Here is a 16,426-nt window from a genome sequence, read left to right as displayed (position 1 = left end):
ATGTATATTTTAACATATCAGAATTTCCTTTCTTTTTAAGGCTGAATAATATTCCATTTTGTGTATATATCACATTTTCTTTATCTATTCATTCTGGTATTGTGAACAATGTTGCTGTGACCATTGTTGTACAAATATCTGTTTGAGTCCCTGATTTCAATTTCTCTTCATAAATAGTCAGGATTAGAATTACCGGGGCATATAACAGCTCTATGTTTAACTTAGTGAAGAACAAGAAAAATGTTTTTCAGAGCAGATACATCATTTTGCATTCTTATGAGTATAATAGAGAAGAACAAATCTGATTTCACATTAGATCTGTTTCTTTTACTTTAACCTTTCTGTTCTGTTTCCTGTGTTGGTCATGCTGGCTCTGTACCTTTTGTAAAATAATGTTGCCTACAGCCTAAAATGTACAGGATAGCCTATTCTCAAGGCTCTGACCTTTAAGAGTCCATTAATATAGAGATAAAAGTTGCAGAACAGAAAATAATATTTGTCTTGTTGGAGGTTTACAGGAACATCATGACGTGACCTACTTGGAGAGTGGCAAGAACAAAGTACTGTCCTACACCAAGAAGTTTGCAACAACTAACCACATACCTCTCTTACCTTGCCTTTAAAAGTGCTTTGTTGAAACCCTTTGGAGAGTTCAGGGCTTTCTGGGCACAAGCCACCCACCTCCTTTGTGGACTTGCAGTAAACCTTTCTCTGCTCCAAACTCCTATGTTTTGGTTTGTCTGGACTAACTGCATCAGGTATACGAACTTGCATTCGGTAACAGAATTGTAACGCACGAGGTCCTATTTCTCCACATTCACACCAACCCTTGCTATTTTCCTTTTATTTACTTTTTATAATAGCCATCTTAATGTGTGAAGTGGTTCTTCGATTTGCATTTCCTTAATGATTAATGATTTTGAGCATCTTTGCATGTACTTTTTGACCATTTGTGTATCTTATTTTGAGAAGTATCTATTCAAGTACTTTCCCATTTTTCAATTGGTTTTTTGTTGTTGTTGAGTTATAGGAGTTCTTTATGTATTGTGCACATTAGTTCCTTATCAGATACGTGATTTGCAAAGATTGTCTCCCAATCTGTATATTGTATTTCACTTTCTTGATAGTATCTTTTGATGCACAAAGTTCTGCATTTGATGAAGTCCAATTTATTTACTTTTATTGTTTGTGCTTTTGGTGTCATACCTATGAAATCATAGCAAAATACAATGTGATGAAGTTTTCCCTTAGGATTTTCTTGTAAAAGTATTATGTTTTTACTTCTAAAGTTTGTCTCTGATCCATTTTGAGTTAATTTTTTTAAGGTAAGTGTCCAACTTTATTCCTTTGCATGTGGATATCAAGATTTTACAAGCACTATTTGTTGAGAAGATTGTCCTTTCCCCACTGAATCGTCTTGCATCATTGTTGAAAATCAATTGCCCATACGTGTGAGGGTTAATTTCTACTTTGTCTTCTATTCCATTGGTTTATATGTCTGCCCTTTTCCCATTACTACACTGTTAATTTACTGTAGGTTCATAGTAAATTTCTAACTTCAGTGTTTGAAAGTGTGAGTCCTTTAACTTTGCTGTTTTTCAGGATTGTTTTGTCTATTTGTGGTTCTTGTAGTTCCATGTGAGGTTGAGGAGTGGATTTTTTATTTCTACAAAAATGCTGTTAGAGTTTTGATAGGCATTGCATTAAATCTGTAGATAGTTTTGGATAGTGTTGACATCTTAACCATGTTAAGTATTCCTATCATGAACATACATAGGATGAGTTTCCACGTATTTAGGTATCCTTTAATTTCTTGCAGCAATAATGTTTTGTGGGGAATTCCCTGGCTGTCCAGTGGTTAGGGCCCTGAGCTTCCACTGCAGGAGGCATAGGTTCAATCCCTGGTTGGGGAACTAAGATCCTGCATGCCACGCAGCACAGTAATAATAATAATAATAATAATATTTTGTGGTTCTCATCATGCAAATGTTTTACCTCCTTGGTTAGATTTATTCTTAAGTATTTAATTTGTTTTGTTGCTCTAGTAAGTGGAAGTTTAAAAATTTCATGTTCAGAGTGTTCACTGACCCTGTGTGTATGAAAAAAAACTGATTTTTGCCTGTTAATCTTGTATTATGCACCTTAGTTAAGTTTGGTTATTATCCTTAGTAGTTTTTTGTGAATTCTTTGAGATTTTCTATGTATAGTATCACGTCATCTGCAAATACACATTGCTTTACCTCTCTCATTCCAATGTGGATGCATTTTTATTTCTTTTTCCTGTGTCATTCCTATGCTAGAACTTCTGGTATAAGGTTAAATAGCAACAGTGAAACAATACAACCTTGTATTGTTCCTGATCTTAGGAAGAAAGCTTTCAGTTTACACCACTGAGTATGACATAAGCTGTGGGTTTTTCAAAAGTACCCTGTATCATATTGAGGACTTCTCCCTCTATTCCTAAATTTCTTGAGAGTTTTCATCAAAAGAATGTTGGATTTTCTCAACTTCCTTTTCTGTGTAAGTTAAAATGATCATTTGTTTGTTTGTTTTTCCCTTCATTATATTCATGTGCTGTATTACATGGATTGATTTACATTTGCTGAACCAGCTTTGCAAAAATAGAATAAGTATCATTTTACTATGGTGAATACTCCTTTCAATATTCTAGTGGATTTGATCTGCAAATCTTTTCTTGAGTATTTTAATGTCCATATTTAGAAATGATCATGGTCTGTAATTTTATTTTGTGGTGTCTTTATCTGGCTGTTGGGAAAACTAGTAAAGTAGTCTTGTTTAGGCTTCAGAGGCAAAAGAAGGCCTCTGACTGACTTGTGATCCTGCCTGGACTGCAGGCCTGCTTGCACACCTAACAATTCTTACTAACAAGTCAAGCAGCAAGTACAATAAGAAAGGGAGTGGGTCTTGGAATTTCTTGAGCCCTGGGGACCTGGCCAGTCCCCTGGGGTCTAGAAAATCTTGTGACTCATATGGTGAAATCAACAGCATTGTTACAGTTGAACCAGAGCTGCATTTTTGCATGCAAACTGATGACATCAGTTTGTGGCCTGGAATTATAAACGGAAGCCCCCAGAACTACAATTTGAAGTTTCACCCCTGAGGTGGACGCACCGCCTGGGACCCTTCCCAGCTGGGACTCCAGATTGCTGTTACTCGGGATTTCCCAGCTGCTGTTTGAATCTGGATGAAGATGTCAGCCCAATCTGGTGATGTATACTCTGTTATGTCTTTCTAATACTTTTATTCATCCCCTTCTAAGATTGTATATTGAAATTAAGTTAAATCATCTTCTATTAAAGAAATTAATTAAATCTGTTCAGTTGTGTGAGACGAGTGGGTATTTTGCTGGTGAGTCCAACGAACCTTGAAACTGAAAGCAGGTTTCGGCAATACACAGGCTTTCATATCAGGTAAATCTAGCCTCACAGCATTATATAATGTTTCCTTCTTTTCACTTTTTTGGAATATTTGAAAAGGATTACTTAATTATATAAATGTTTGATAGAATTTGCCAGTGATGCTATCTCTCCAGGACTTTTCCTTTTTGGTAGGTTTTTGATTACTATTTCAGTCTCTTAATTTGATATAGGTCTGTTGAAATACTCTATTTCTTGTTTAGTCAGTGTAAGTAAATTGAGTTTTTCAAGGTATTTATCCACGTATTCCAGGCTGTCTAATTTTTGTTGTGCAAGTTTTGATAATATCCTCTTTTTTTTCTTTCAGTTTTGTTGATATATAATTGACATACAGCACTAAGTTTAAGTTGTATAGCATTATAATTTTACTTACATACATTATGAAGTGATTATCACAATAAGTGATAAGTGAATAAGTGAATATCCATCATCTTATGTAGGTACAAAATTAAAGAAATAGAAAAAAAATTTCTTCACATGAGACCTCAAGATTTACTCTCAACAATTTTCATATATAACATACAGCAGTGTTTATGATATATATTGCATTCCTAGTACTCACTTATCATATAACTGGAAGTTTGAACCTTTTAACCACCTTCCTCCAATTGTCCTTTCCCCAGTCCCCTGCCTCTGGTAACCACAAATCTGATCTATTTTTCCATGAGGTTGTTTTTTCTTTTCTGTTTTGAAGTATAACTAACCTACAACACTATGTTAGTTCCTGTTACACAATATAGCTATTTGGTATTTCTATACCTCTCAAAATATCATCATGATAAGTCTAGTTACAACATGTAAAACTATTGTATAGTTATTGTCTTATTCCCCACACTGTATTTAGCAAAATACATACATATATATGTGAAAATACATGATTATTTTAAGTTGCTGATCTCTTAAGTTCAAGTGCATTTTAACAACCTTGCATTTTTACTTTCCTCACCACACTTACTATTTTTGACATCATATTTTAAACCTTTTAGTTTCATGTATCTCTTAACTACTTATTATGAGTATACATGATTGTATTACTTTTGTGTTCTAACCTTCCTTCTAGCTTTATATCTGGCTGATTTACTAACTTTACTATATATTTGCCTTTACCAATTTTTCCTTTTGTGATTTTCCTGTTTCTAGTTGTGACCTTTTCTCTCTCACTTAGAAAAGTCCCCTTAACATTTCTTGTACACCTGGTTTGGTGGTGCTGAACTCTTTAACTTTTGCTTGCTTGTAAAACTTTTGATCTCTCCATCAAACATGAATGAGAGCCTTGCTGGTGAGAGTATTCCTGGTAGTAGGTTTTCCCCTTTCATCATTTTAAATATTATATATTGTGCCACTCCCTTCAGGTCTGCAGTGTTTCTGCTGAAAAGTTAGCCAATAGGCTTATGGGAGTATCCTTGTAAGTAACTTGTTCCTTTTCCCTTGCTGCTTTTAAAATTTTCTCTTAATTTTTGCCATTTTAATTACAATGTGTCTTGGTGTGGTCTTCTTTGGGTTGATCCTGTGTGGGATTGGCTCTGCTTCCTACAACTAGATGACTGTTTCCTTTCCCAAGTTAGGGAATTATAGCTATTATGTCTTCAGATATGTTCTCTGCCCCTTTCTGCCTCTGTTCTCCCTCTGGGAGACCTATAATGCAAATGTTAATATGCTTGATGTTGTCACAGAAGTCTCTTAAACTGTCTTCTTTCTTTTTATTCTTTTTTCTGTTCAACTTCAATGATTTCCACTACTTTGTCTTTCAGCTCGCTGATCGATGTCTCTGTATCATCTAATCTACTGTTGATTCTTTCTGGTGTATTTATCATTTCAGTTATTGTATTGTTCATCTTTGTTTTGTTCTTATTTATATTTTCTAATTTTTTGCTAAAAACTTCTACCTTCTCACTCTGTTTATTTAATCTTCTCCCCAGTTTTTCTGAACATCTTTACAATCATTACCTTGAGCTCTCTGTGGGGTAGATTGCCTATGTCCACTTCACTTAGTTCTTTTTCTGGGGTTTTATGTTGTTGCTTCATTTGCAACATATTCCTCTGTTGCCTTATTTCACCCAACTTGCAGTTTTTATTTTTATGTATCTGAAGGTTGGTTACATTTCCTGATCTTGTAAAAGTGGCCTTTTGTATTAGACATCCTATCCATCCAAGCAGTGCACCCTCATCCTGTCACCAGACTTAGATGCTCTAGGGGTACCTGTATTTGGGCTGCCTGTGTCCTCTTGTTGTGGTAGATTGATTACTATGAGCCATTAGCTCTGCTGAAAGTACTCTCCACTGGCCTTTAAGGCCATTGTTTTGGGGGCATGGCTTCCTGGTGCTGGAGCCCTGGTCTGGGGAGCCTAACCAGGAGTTAGGACTATGCACTCCTTGGGGACAGTCTTTGCTAATTTGCTCCCTTGGTGCTATGAGTCTTGACTATACCACTTCTTCATCCCCCCTATCTGTCTCACTGTGCTAAGAGATAAGCTGGGGTATTCTTCTTCTCCCATCTTGGCTACAACTTCTTCATATCCTCTTATAAACTTTTTATTTTTGAAAAGCCTTTAGTAATCTCCCTAGGTTCATTTCTCATTTTAAAATTATTTGCATCTACTTTTTTTCTTTTTCTCTTTGGCAGTTTAGCTAAAAGTTTGATAATTTTGCTGACCTTTTCAAAGAACCAGGTTTAGGTATTATTGATTTTCTCTGTTTTTTGTTTGTTTGTTTGTTTGTTTTGTTTATCTCTGCTCTAACTCCATTTTTTTTTCCTTCTGCTATATTTTGGTTTAGTTTGCCTTCTTTTTATAGTTCTTTAAAGTATAATATTAGTATATTGATTTTTAGATCTTTCTTCTTATTTAATGTAGGCACTTGCACCTATAAATTCCTCTCTGAGTCCTGCTTCTCCACATCTATTGATTTGGACTGTTGTGTTTTCATTCATCAAAAAAAAAAATTTTTCTGGGGGCTTCCCAGGTGGCGCAGTGGTTGAGAGTCCGCCTGTCGACGCAGGGGACACAGGTTCGTGCCCCGGTCCGGGAGGATCCTACATACCGCGGAGCGGCTGGGCCCATGAGCCATGGCTGCTGAGCCTGCGTGTCCGGAGCCTGTGCTCCACAACGGGAGAGCCCACAACAGTGAGAGGGCTGCGTACTGCCAAAAAAAAATTTCCAATTACTTTTCTTTCCAGATTTTTTAAAAGTTTATATTTTACAATACTTTTACATTTACAGAAAAATTGCAGAATTTGCATAAACCCCACATCCAATTTCTGCTATTACTAGCATCTAACATTAGTATGGTACACTTGATTTTTTTAAGTTTTTTTTTTATTCTTGAATTTTATTTATTTATTTTATACAGCAGGTTCTTATTAGTTATCTATTTTATACATATTAGTGTATATATGTCAATCCTAATCTCCCAATTCATCCTACCACCCCTTGTCCCCATGTCCATACATTTGTTCTCTACATCTGTGTCTCTATTTATGCCTTGCAAACTGGATCATCTTTACCATTTTTCTAGCTTCCACATATATGCATTAATATACGATATTTGTTTTTCTCTTTCTGACTTACCTCACTTTGTATGACAGTCTCGAGGCCCATCCATGTACCTACATATGACTCAATTTCATTCCTTTTTATGGCTGAGTAATATTCCACTGTATATATGTACCACATCTTCTTTATCCATTCATCTGTCAGTGGGCATTTAGGTTGCTTCCATGACCTGGTTATTGTAAATAGTGTTGCAATGAACTTTGGAGTGCATGTGTCTTCTTTTTTTTTTTTTTTTTGCAGTACGCGGGCCTCTCACTGTTGTGGCCTCTCCCGTTGCGGAGCACGGGCTCCGGACGCGCAGGCTCAGCAGCCATGGCTCACGGGCCCAGCCGCTCCGCGGCATGTGGGATCTTCCCGGACCGGGGCACGAACCTGCGTCCCCTGCATCGGCAGGCGGACTCTCAACCACTGCACCACCAGGGAAGCCCGCATGTGTCTTTTTGAATTATGGTTTTCTCTGGGTATATGCCCAGTAGTGGGATTGCTGGGTCATATGGTAGTTCTCTTTTTAGTTTTTCAAGGAACCTCCATACTGTTCTCCATAGTGGCTGTATCAATTTACATTCCCACTAACAGTGCAAGAGGGTCCCCTTTTCTCCACACCCTCTCCAGCATTTGTTGTTTGCAGATTTTCTGATGATGCCCATTCTAACTGGTGTGAGGTGATACCTCATTGTAGTTTTGATTTGTATTTCTCTAGTAATTAGTGATGTTGAGCAGCTTTTCATGTGCTTCTTGGCCATCTGTATGTCTTCTTTGGAGAAATGTCTATTTAGGTCTTCTGCCCATTTTTGGATTGGGTTGTTTGGTTTTTTTGTTACTGAGCTACATGAGCTGTTTATGTATTTTGGAGATTAATCCTTTGTCTGTTGATTCATTTGCAAATATTTTCTCCCATTCTGAGTGTTGTCTCTTCATCTTGTTCATAGTTTCCTTCGCTGTGCAAAAGCTTTCAAGTTTCATTAGGTCCAAATGTATTGTTTCATTTGTTTATTTCTGTTTTTATTTCCATTGCTCTAGGAGGTGTGTCAAAAAAGATCTTGCTGTGATTTATGTCAAGGAACATTCTTCCTACGTTTTCCTTTAAGAGTTTTATAGTGTCCGGTCTTACATTTAGGTCTTTAATCCATTTTGAGTTTATTTTTGTGTATGGTGTTAGGGAGTGTTCTAATTTCATTCTTTTACAAGTAGCTGTCCAGTTTTCCCAGCACTGCTTATTGAAGAGACTATCTTATATACATTGTATAACCTTGCCTCCTTTGTCATAGATTAGTTGACCATAGGTGCGTGGGTTTATCTCTGGGCTTTCTATCCTGTTCCATTGATCTATATTTCTGTTTTTGTGCCAGCAACATACTCTCTTGATTACTATAGCTTTGTAGTATAGTCTGAAGTCAGGGAGTCTGATTCCTCCAGCTCCAGTTTTTCCCTCAAGATTGTTTTGGCTATTCAGGGTCTTTTGTGTCTCCATACAAATTTTCAGATTTTTGTTCTAGTTCTGTAAAAAAATACCATTGGTAATTTGTTAGGGATTGCATTGACTCTGTAGATTGCTTTGGGTAGTATAGTCATTTTCACAATATTGATTCTTCCAATCCAATAACATGCTATATCTCTCCATTTCTTTTTGTTATCTTTGATTTCTTTCAACAGTGTCTTATAGTTTTCTGAGTACAAGTCTTTTACCTCCTTAGGTAGATTTATTCCTAGGTATTTTATTCTTTTTGTTGCAATGGTGAATGAGATTGTTTCCATAATTTCTTTTTCTGATCTTTCATTGTTAGTGTATAGGAATGAAAGAGATTTCTGTGCATTAATTTTGTATCCTGCTACTTTACCAAATTCATTGATTAGCTCTAGCAGTTTTCTGGTGGCATCTTTAGGATTTTCTATGTATATTATCATGTCATCTGCAAACAGTGACAGTTTACTTCTTCTTTTCCAATTTGGATTCATTTTATTTCTTTTTCTTCTCTGACTGACATGGCTAGGACTTCCCAAACTATGTTGAAAATAAGTGGCTAGAGTAGACATCCTTGTCTTGTTCCTGATCTTAGAGGAAATACTTTCAGTTTTTCACCATTGAGAATGTTGTTTGCTGTGGGTTTGTCATATATGGCCTTTATTATGTTGAGGTAGGTTCCCTCTAGGCCCACTTTCTGGAGAGTTTTTATCATAAATGGGTGTTGAATTTTGTCAGAAGCTTTTTCTGCATCTATTGAGATGATCATAAGGTTTTTATTCTTCAATTTGTTAATATGGTGTATCACATTGATTGATTTGCATATATTAAAGAATCCTTGCATATAACTTCCACTTGATCATAGTGTATGATCCTTTTAATGTGTTGTGGGATTCTGTTTTCTAGTATTTTGTTGAGGATTTTTGCATCTATATTTATCAATGATATTAGTATTTAATTTCTTTTTTTTTTTTTTGGAGGATCTTTGCCTGGTTTTGGTATCAGGGTGATGGTGGCCTCATAGAATGAGTTTGGGAGTGTTCCTTCCTCTGCAGTTGTTTGGAAGAGCTTGAGAAGGATGGGTGTTAGCTCTTCTCTAAATATTTGATAGAATTCACCTGTGAAGACATCTGGTCCTGGACTTTTGTTTGTTGGAAGATTTTTATTCACAGTTTCAATTTCATTACTTGTGATAGGTCTGTTCATATTTTCTATTTCTTCCTGGTTCAGCCTTGGAAGTTTACACCTTTCTAAGGATTTGTCCGTTTCTTCCAAGGTTTCCCTTTTATTGACATAGAGTTCCTTGTAGTAGTCTCTTATTATGCTTTGTATTTCTGTGGTGTCCATTGTGACTTCTCCTTTTTCATTTCTAATTTTATTGATTTGAGTCCTCTCCCTCTCTTTCTTGGTGAGTCTGGTTAAAGGTTTATCAATTTTGTTTATCTTCTCAAGGAACCAGCTTTTAGTTTTATTGATCTTTGCTATTGTTTCCTTTGTTTCTATTTCATTTATTTCTGATCTGAACTTTATGATTTCTTTCCTTCTACAAACTTTGAGTTTTGTTTGTTCTTTCTCTAGTTCCTTTAGGTGTAAGGTTAGATTGTTTGAGATTTTTCTTGTTTCTTGAGGTAGGATTGTTTTGCTATAAACTTCCCTCTTAGAACTGCTTTTGTTGCATCCTTAGGTTTTGGATCATTGTATTTTCGTTGTCATTTGTCTCTAGGTATTTTTTGATTTCCTCTTTGATTTCTTCAGTAATCTCTTGGTTATTTAGTAACATATTGTTTAGCCACCATGCGTTTTTTGTTTTTACATTTTTTCCCTGTAATTTATCTCTAATCTCATTGCATTGTGATCAGAAAAGATACTTGATGATTTCAATTTTCTTAAATTTACTGAGGCTTGATTTGTCACCTAAGATGTCATCTTTCCTGGAGAAAGTTCTGTGTGCACTTGAGAAAAAAGTGTAATATGCCGTTTTTGGATGGAATGTCTTATAAATATCAATTTAATCCATCTGGTCTTTTGTGTCATTTAAAGTTTTTGTTTCCTTATTAATTTTCTGTCTGGATGATCTGTCCATTGGTTTAAGTGAGGTGTTAAAATCCCCCACTATTATTGTGTTACTGATGATTTCCTCTTTTATAGCTGTTAGCATTTGCCTTATGTACTGAGGTGCTCCTATTTTGGGTGCATATATATTTGTAATTGCTATATCTTCTTCTTGGATTGATCCTTTGGTCATTATGTAGTGCCCTTCCTTATCTCTTGTAACATTCTTTATTTTAAAATCTATTTTATCTGATGTGAGAATTACTACTACAGCTTTCTTTTGATTTCCATTTGCATGGAATATCTTTTCCATTCCCTCACTTTCAGTCTGTGTGTGTCCCTAGGTCTGAAGTGGGTCTCTTGTAGACAGCATATATATGGGTCTTGTTTTTGTAACCATTCAGCAAGCCTGTGTCTTTTGGTTGGAACATTTAATCCATTCACGTTTAAGGTAATTATCGATAGGTATGTTCCTATGACTATTTTCTTAATTGTTTTGGGTTTGTTTTTGTAGGTCCTTTTCTTCTCTTTTGTTTCCCACTTAGAGAAGTTCCTTTAGCGTTTGTTGTAGAGCTGGTTTGGTGGTGCTGAATTCTCTTAGCTTTTGCTTGTCTGTAAAGCTTTTGATATTTCTATCGAACATGAATGAGATCCTTGCTGTGTAGAGTAATCTTGGTTGTAGGTTCTTCCCTTTCATTGCTTTAAGTATATCATACCACTCCCTTCTGGCTTGCTGAGTTTCTGGTGAGAAATCAGCTGTTAACCTTATGGGAGTTCCCTTGTATGGTATTTGTCACTTTTCCCTTGTTGCTTTTAATAATTTTTGTCAATTTGATTACTATGTGTCTCATTGTGTTTCTCCTTGGGTTTATCCTGTCTGGGACTCTCTGTGCTTCCTGGACTTTGGTGGCTATTTCCTTTCCCAAATTATGGAAGTTTTTGACTATAAACTTTTCAAATATTTTCCTGGGTGCTTTCTTTCTCTCTTCTCCTTCTGGAACCCCTATAATGTGAATGTTGGTGCATTTAACATTGTCCCAGAGGTCTCTTAGGCTGTCTTCACTTATTTTCATTCTTTTTTCTTTATTCTGTTCCACGGCAGTGATTTCTACCATTCTGTCTTCAAGGTCAGTTATCCGTTCTTCTGCCTCAGTTATTCTACTATTGATTCCTTCTAGTGTATTTTTCATTTTAGTTATTGCTTTGTTCATCTCTGTTTGTTTCTTCTTTAATTCTTCTAATTTTTTGTTAAACATTTCTTGCATCATCTTGATATTTGCTTCCATTCTTTTTCCGAGGTCCAGGATCATCTTCACTATCATTATTCTGCATTCTTTTTCTGGAAGGTTGCCTATCTCCGCTTCATTTAGTTTTTTTTTCTGGGGTTTTATTTTGTTCCTTCATCTGGTGTATAGTCTTCTGCCTTTTCATTTTGTCTGTCTTTCTGTGAATGTGGTTTTCATTCCACAGGCTACAGGACTGTAGTCTTCTTGCTTCTGCTGTCTGCTTTCTGATGGATGAGGCTGTCTAAGTGGTTTGTGCACGCTTCCTGATGGGAGGGACTGGTGGTGGGTAGAGCTGGGTGTTGCTCTGGAGAGCAGAGCTCAGTAAAACTTTAATCCATTTGTCTCCTGATGCATGGGGCTGAGTTCCCTCCCTGTTAGTTGTTTGGCCTGAGGCGTCTGAGGACTGGATCCTACAGGCTCTTTCGTGGGGCTCATGGTGGACTCTGGCAAGGCTCATGCCAAAGAGTACTTCCCAGAACTTCTGCTGCCAGTGTCCTTGTCCCTGTGGTGAACCACTGCCACCTCCCACCTCTGCAGAATACCCTCCAACACTAGCAGTTAGGTCTGCTTCAGTCTCCTGTGGAGTCACTGCTCCTTCTCCCTGGGTCGTGATGTGCACAGTACTTTGTGTGTGTCCTCCAAGAGTGGAGTCTCTGTTTCCCCCAGTCCTGTCAAAGTCCTGCAATAAAATCCCACTAGACTTTACAGTCTGATTCTCTGGGAATTTCTCCTCCCACTGCTGGACCCCCAGGTTGGGAAGCCTGACATGGGGATCAGTACCTTCACTCCAGTGGGTGGACTTCTGTGGTGTAATTGTTCTCCATGTTTCTTTTTTGGTGAGTTCCAGTGTCTTCCTGTTGATGATTGTTTGTTTTGATTCCGGTGCTCTTCCAAGAGGGAGTGAGCACACATCCTTCTACTCCGCCATCTTGAACAATCTCTTTCCAATTACTCTTGTGACTTATTCTTTGACCAATTATTTGTTAACTTCAATAGCATGAAAAAAACTGTGCTCTTATATAGACCCATCTATCTCTTTCTTTATTGATGTGATAAATTACATATTTATACATTGTGCTCCTAATTACATAAATTAATAATTTCATTTTATGAATTTTTATTTTAAATCATTGAGAAAATTTTTTAAAAATTGGGGTTACAACACTACTGGCTTTTTAAAATTGCCTTTACTGCAATTTTACCTTACTGCTGACCTTTATTTCTTCATATAGTTTTACCTACTGTCCAGCAGCATTTTATTTCAATTAGAAAGACTCCATTTGCATTTTCACAAGGAAAGTCTACTGTTAATTATGTCCCTCAGCTTTTGTTTTTCTTGGAATATTTTAATTTCTACTTCATTTTTGAAGGATATTTTGCCTGATATAGCATTCTTGGTTAACAATTTGTCTTTGAGGACTTTGAATTTATCAATCTACTGCCATTTGGCCTCCAAAGTTTCTGATGAGATATTAGCTAGTCACCATAGTCAAGATACCTTTTAGGTGATGAATTCCTTCTCTCTTGCTGCTTTCAAGATTCACTCATTATCTTTGGCTTTTAACAACCTGGTTATAATATGTCCTAGTTTAGGTCTCTTTGAGTTTATCCTACTTGGTGTTCACTAAACTTCTTGGTTTTGTAGATTTATGTATTTCATTAAATTGGGCTATTTTAGGCCATTATTTCTTTAAATATCCTTTCTGCCCATTTCTCTCTTTCTGGGGCTTCCACAATGTGTATGCTCATTCACTGGATGATGTCCCAGAAGTTTGTTAAGCTTTGTTCATTTTTCTTCATTTGTTTTTCTTTCTGTTCCCCCAACTTGATAAATATCAATTATTCTTTCCTCAAGTTTATTTATAATTTTGCCTGTTCATTTCTGGTTTTGAACTCCTGAGGTGAGCTTTTCATTTCAGTTATTGTAATTTTCATCTCCAGGATTTCTTTTTGGCCCTTTCTTTAGTAATTTATTTTTCATTATCAATATTTCATTTTGTTCCTACATCATTTTTTTCTCTTTATCATTGTCTCCCTTTAGTTGTTAGTGCATCTTTACGGCAGTGGTTTTAAAGGCTTTTTCTAGCAGCCACAAAATCCAGACTTCCTCAGGAATAGTTTCTCTCAATTTATTTTTTTCCTATGATTGAGCCATATTTTTGTCTATCTTCTTATGCCTTGTGATATTTGTTGAGAGCTGTACATTTGATTTTTATAATGCTCTAACTCCAGAAATCAGAATTGACCCTTTGTTAGAGTTTGAATTTTTTTTTTTTTTCGGATTGTTGAAGTATTTCTCTTTACCAGAAACCAGCCTGAGTTTAAAGTTTTAGGTCTTCTCAGTTCTTTTATAAGCCAGTATCTTTCCCTGGACATGCACATAGCTTTCCAAATTCCACTATGTGAGGTTGTTTTTAATGACCTAATTCAATGTCTTGCTCCCTAATGGACAAAAAAGGAAAAAAAGAAAAAAATAGTGCTGATCCTTTAAAACTCCTGGATATTGTTTCTGCTTATGAAGGTTGAAACAACTCTCACCAACTTCTGTGCCTACACCTCAAGGATCAGAGGCAGTAATCAGCAAACAGAATGCAGAACCCCAATATCTGGAAAATAAGGTCTTTTTTGCCCTCAGTGGCTCCACCAATTTACACCAGAAATATAGGCATTTTGCCTGACATGGGGTTGAGTGATGGAGGCTTTGAAGTTGCTTTTAGTCTAAAGGGGTGAAATTTACTAAATTAACCACAGTTCCTAGTCAAGCTGTCCCCTGTGAGTTGTAAGTGCTCAGACAGGCCCCAGAGTTCCAATATAGTTACTTCCTACAGCTTTGGCTAGCACAATTATTTTTTTGGTAGAGAGGCAAACAAAATTTGTGCTTCCTATTCTACCCTGCTTTCACCCATAAGCATTGCATTTTAATGCAATTGAAAACTCAATAATTTTCAATAATTTTATGAAAATGCTTTTTGGATTAAATATTTAAATGGGTACTACTTACACAAAATAATTTTAAAGTAACTTCATTATGAATACAAAAATTATTATGATGATTTGTAACTTAAAATTACATTTAATTCTCTATTTTAACTAAAGGTAAGGAGAAAAGGGTGTCCCTGGCAGTTTAAAAGCAACATCACTCAGTTATAATCTAGAATGGTATCAATAAATAATTGTAATTTATAGGAACATCATAGAGTGAACTGCATAAATCTTTTACTGTATTATTATAGTTTTTAACTGTTTAAATAGAAGAATCACTATTTAGGAGTATTTCAGGAATCTAAGCTGTCAGTTCCGGGCTCAAACAGGGCCTGGTCCACGTCCATTAATTAAAAGGAAATAGAGTCCCAAGGCATTCTGTAAATCAAAGCTATATTTTTGAATATCTATCCCTTATTCTCCATCATGGTAGCTGCAATTTGTGTGTATGCCTCAGATTAAAAAAACAATAAGCACAACAAAACAAGGTTAGATTACATGGAAGCCTTAAAATGTAGATACAAAGCCGACTGAAAATTTGACAGTAGTGAATGATTGTTTTAGCTTATTATTTAAAGAAAATTTTGCAATATGTTTTCCTGTTAGTAATGCCAGGTTTAAAACAAGACAGCAATCAAATATCCTGTTTTAACGGTTAGTACCTTTTTTTTTACAGTTCAGTTAAATTGACACTAACATTGCCAATAAAATTTCTGACATTTTTAAGCATGCTTTTAAGGAGATCTTCATGGAATTTAAAATAGCTGTCCCTGAAAAAATAAGATTATCTGACCTTCTGAGGAATCTGGGCAAGGGCTGATGCAATCACATTAGACTTTTCTTCTGTGAGGTTTTTGATCATTGACCCCAGAGTAAACACTACAACTGCAACTTTTTTTTTTTAAACATATTTATTGGAGTATAATTGCTTTACAATTGTGTGTTAGTTTCTGCTTTATAACAAAGTGAATCAGTTACACATATACATATGTCCCCATATCTCTTCCCTTTTGCATCTGCCTCCCTCCCACCTTCCCTATCCCACACATCTAGGTGGTCACAAAGCACCGAGCTGATCTCCCTGTGCTATGCGGCTGCTTCCCACTAGCTATCTATTTTACATTTGGTAGTATATATATGTTCACGCTACTCTCTCACTTTGTCCCAGTTTACCCTTCCCCCTCCCCATATCCTCAAGTCCATTCTCTAGTAGGTCAGTGTCTTTATTCCCATCTTGCCCCTCGTTCTTCATGACCTTTTTTTTTTTGATTCCGTATGTATGTGTTAGCATACGGTATTTGTTTTTCTCTTTCTGACTTACTTCACTCTGTATGACAGAATCTAGATCCAACCACCTCACTACAAATAACTCAATTTCGTTTCTTTTTATGGCTGAATAATATTCCATTGTATATATGTGCCACATCTTCCTTATCCATTCATCTGTTGATGGACACTTAGGTTGCTTCCATGTCCTGGCTATTGTAAATAGAGCTGCAATGAACATTTTGGTACATTACTCTTTTTGAATTATGGTTTTCTCAGGGTATATGCCCAGGAGTGGGATTGCTGGATCATATGGTAGTTCTATTTTTAGTTTTTTAAGGAAGCTCCATACTGTTCTCCATAGTGGCTGTATCAATTTACATTCCCACC

The 16,426-nt window shown here is 36.1% G+C and overlaps 1 pseudogene; it reads right to left on the bottom strand.

The window, feature by feature from the left end:
- Positions 1-16,426, bottom strand: part of LOC132425423 (UDP-glucuronosyltransferase 2C1-like) — a 36,703-nt pseudogene that overhangs the window by 6,449 nt on the left and 13,828 nt on the right.

This window comes from Delphinus delphis, chromosome 5 (genome assembly GCF_949987515.2).
Source record: "Delphinus delphis chromosome 5, mDelDel1.2, whole genome shotgun sequence".
In the NCBI taxonomy this organism is placed as follows: Eukaryota; Metazoa; Chordata; class Mammalia; order Artiodactyla; family Delphinidae; genus Delphinus; species Delphinus delphis.
Note: the sequence above shows the minus strand (reverse complement) of the source record. Positions and strands in the feature narration are given on the sequence as shown.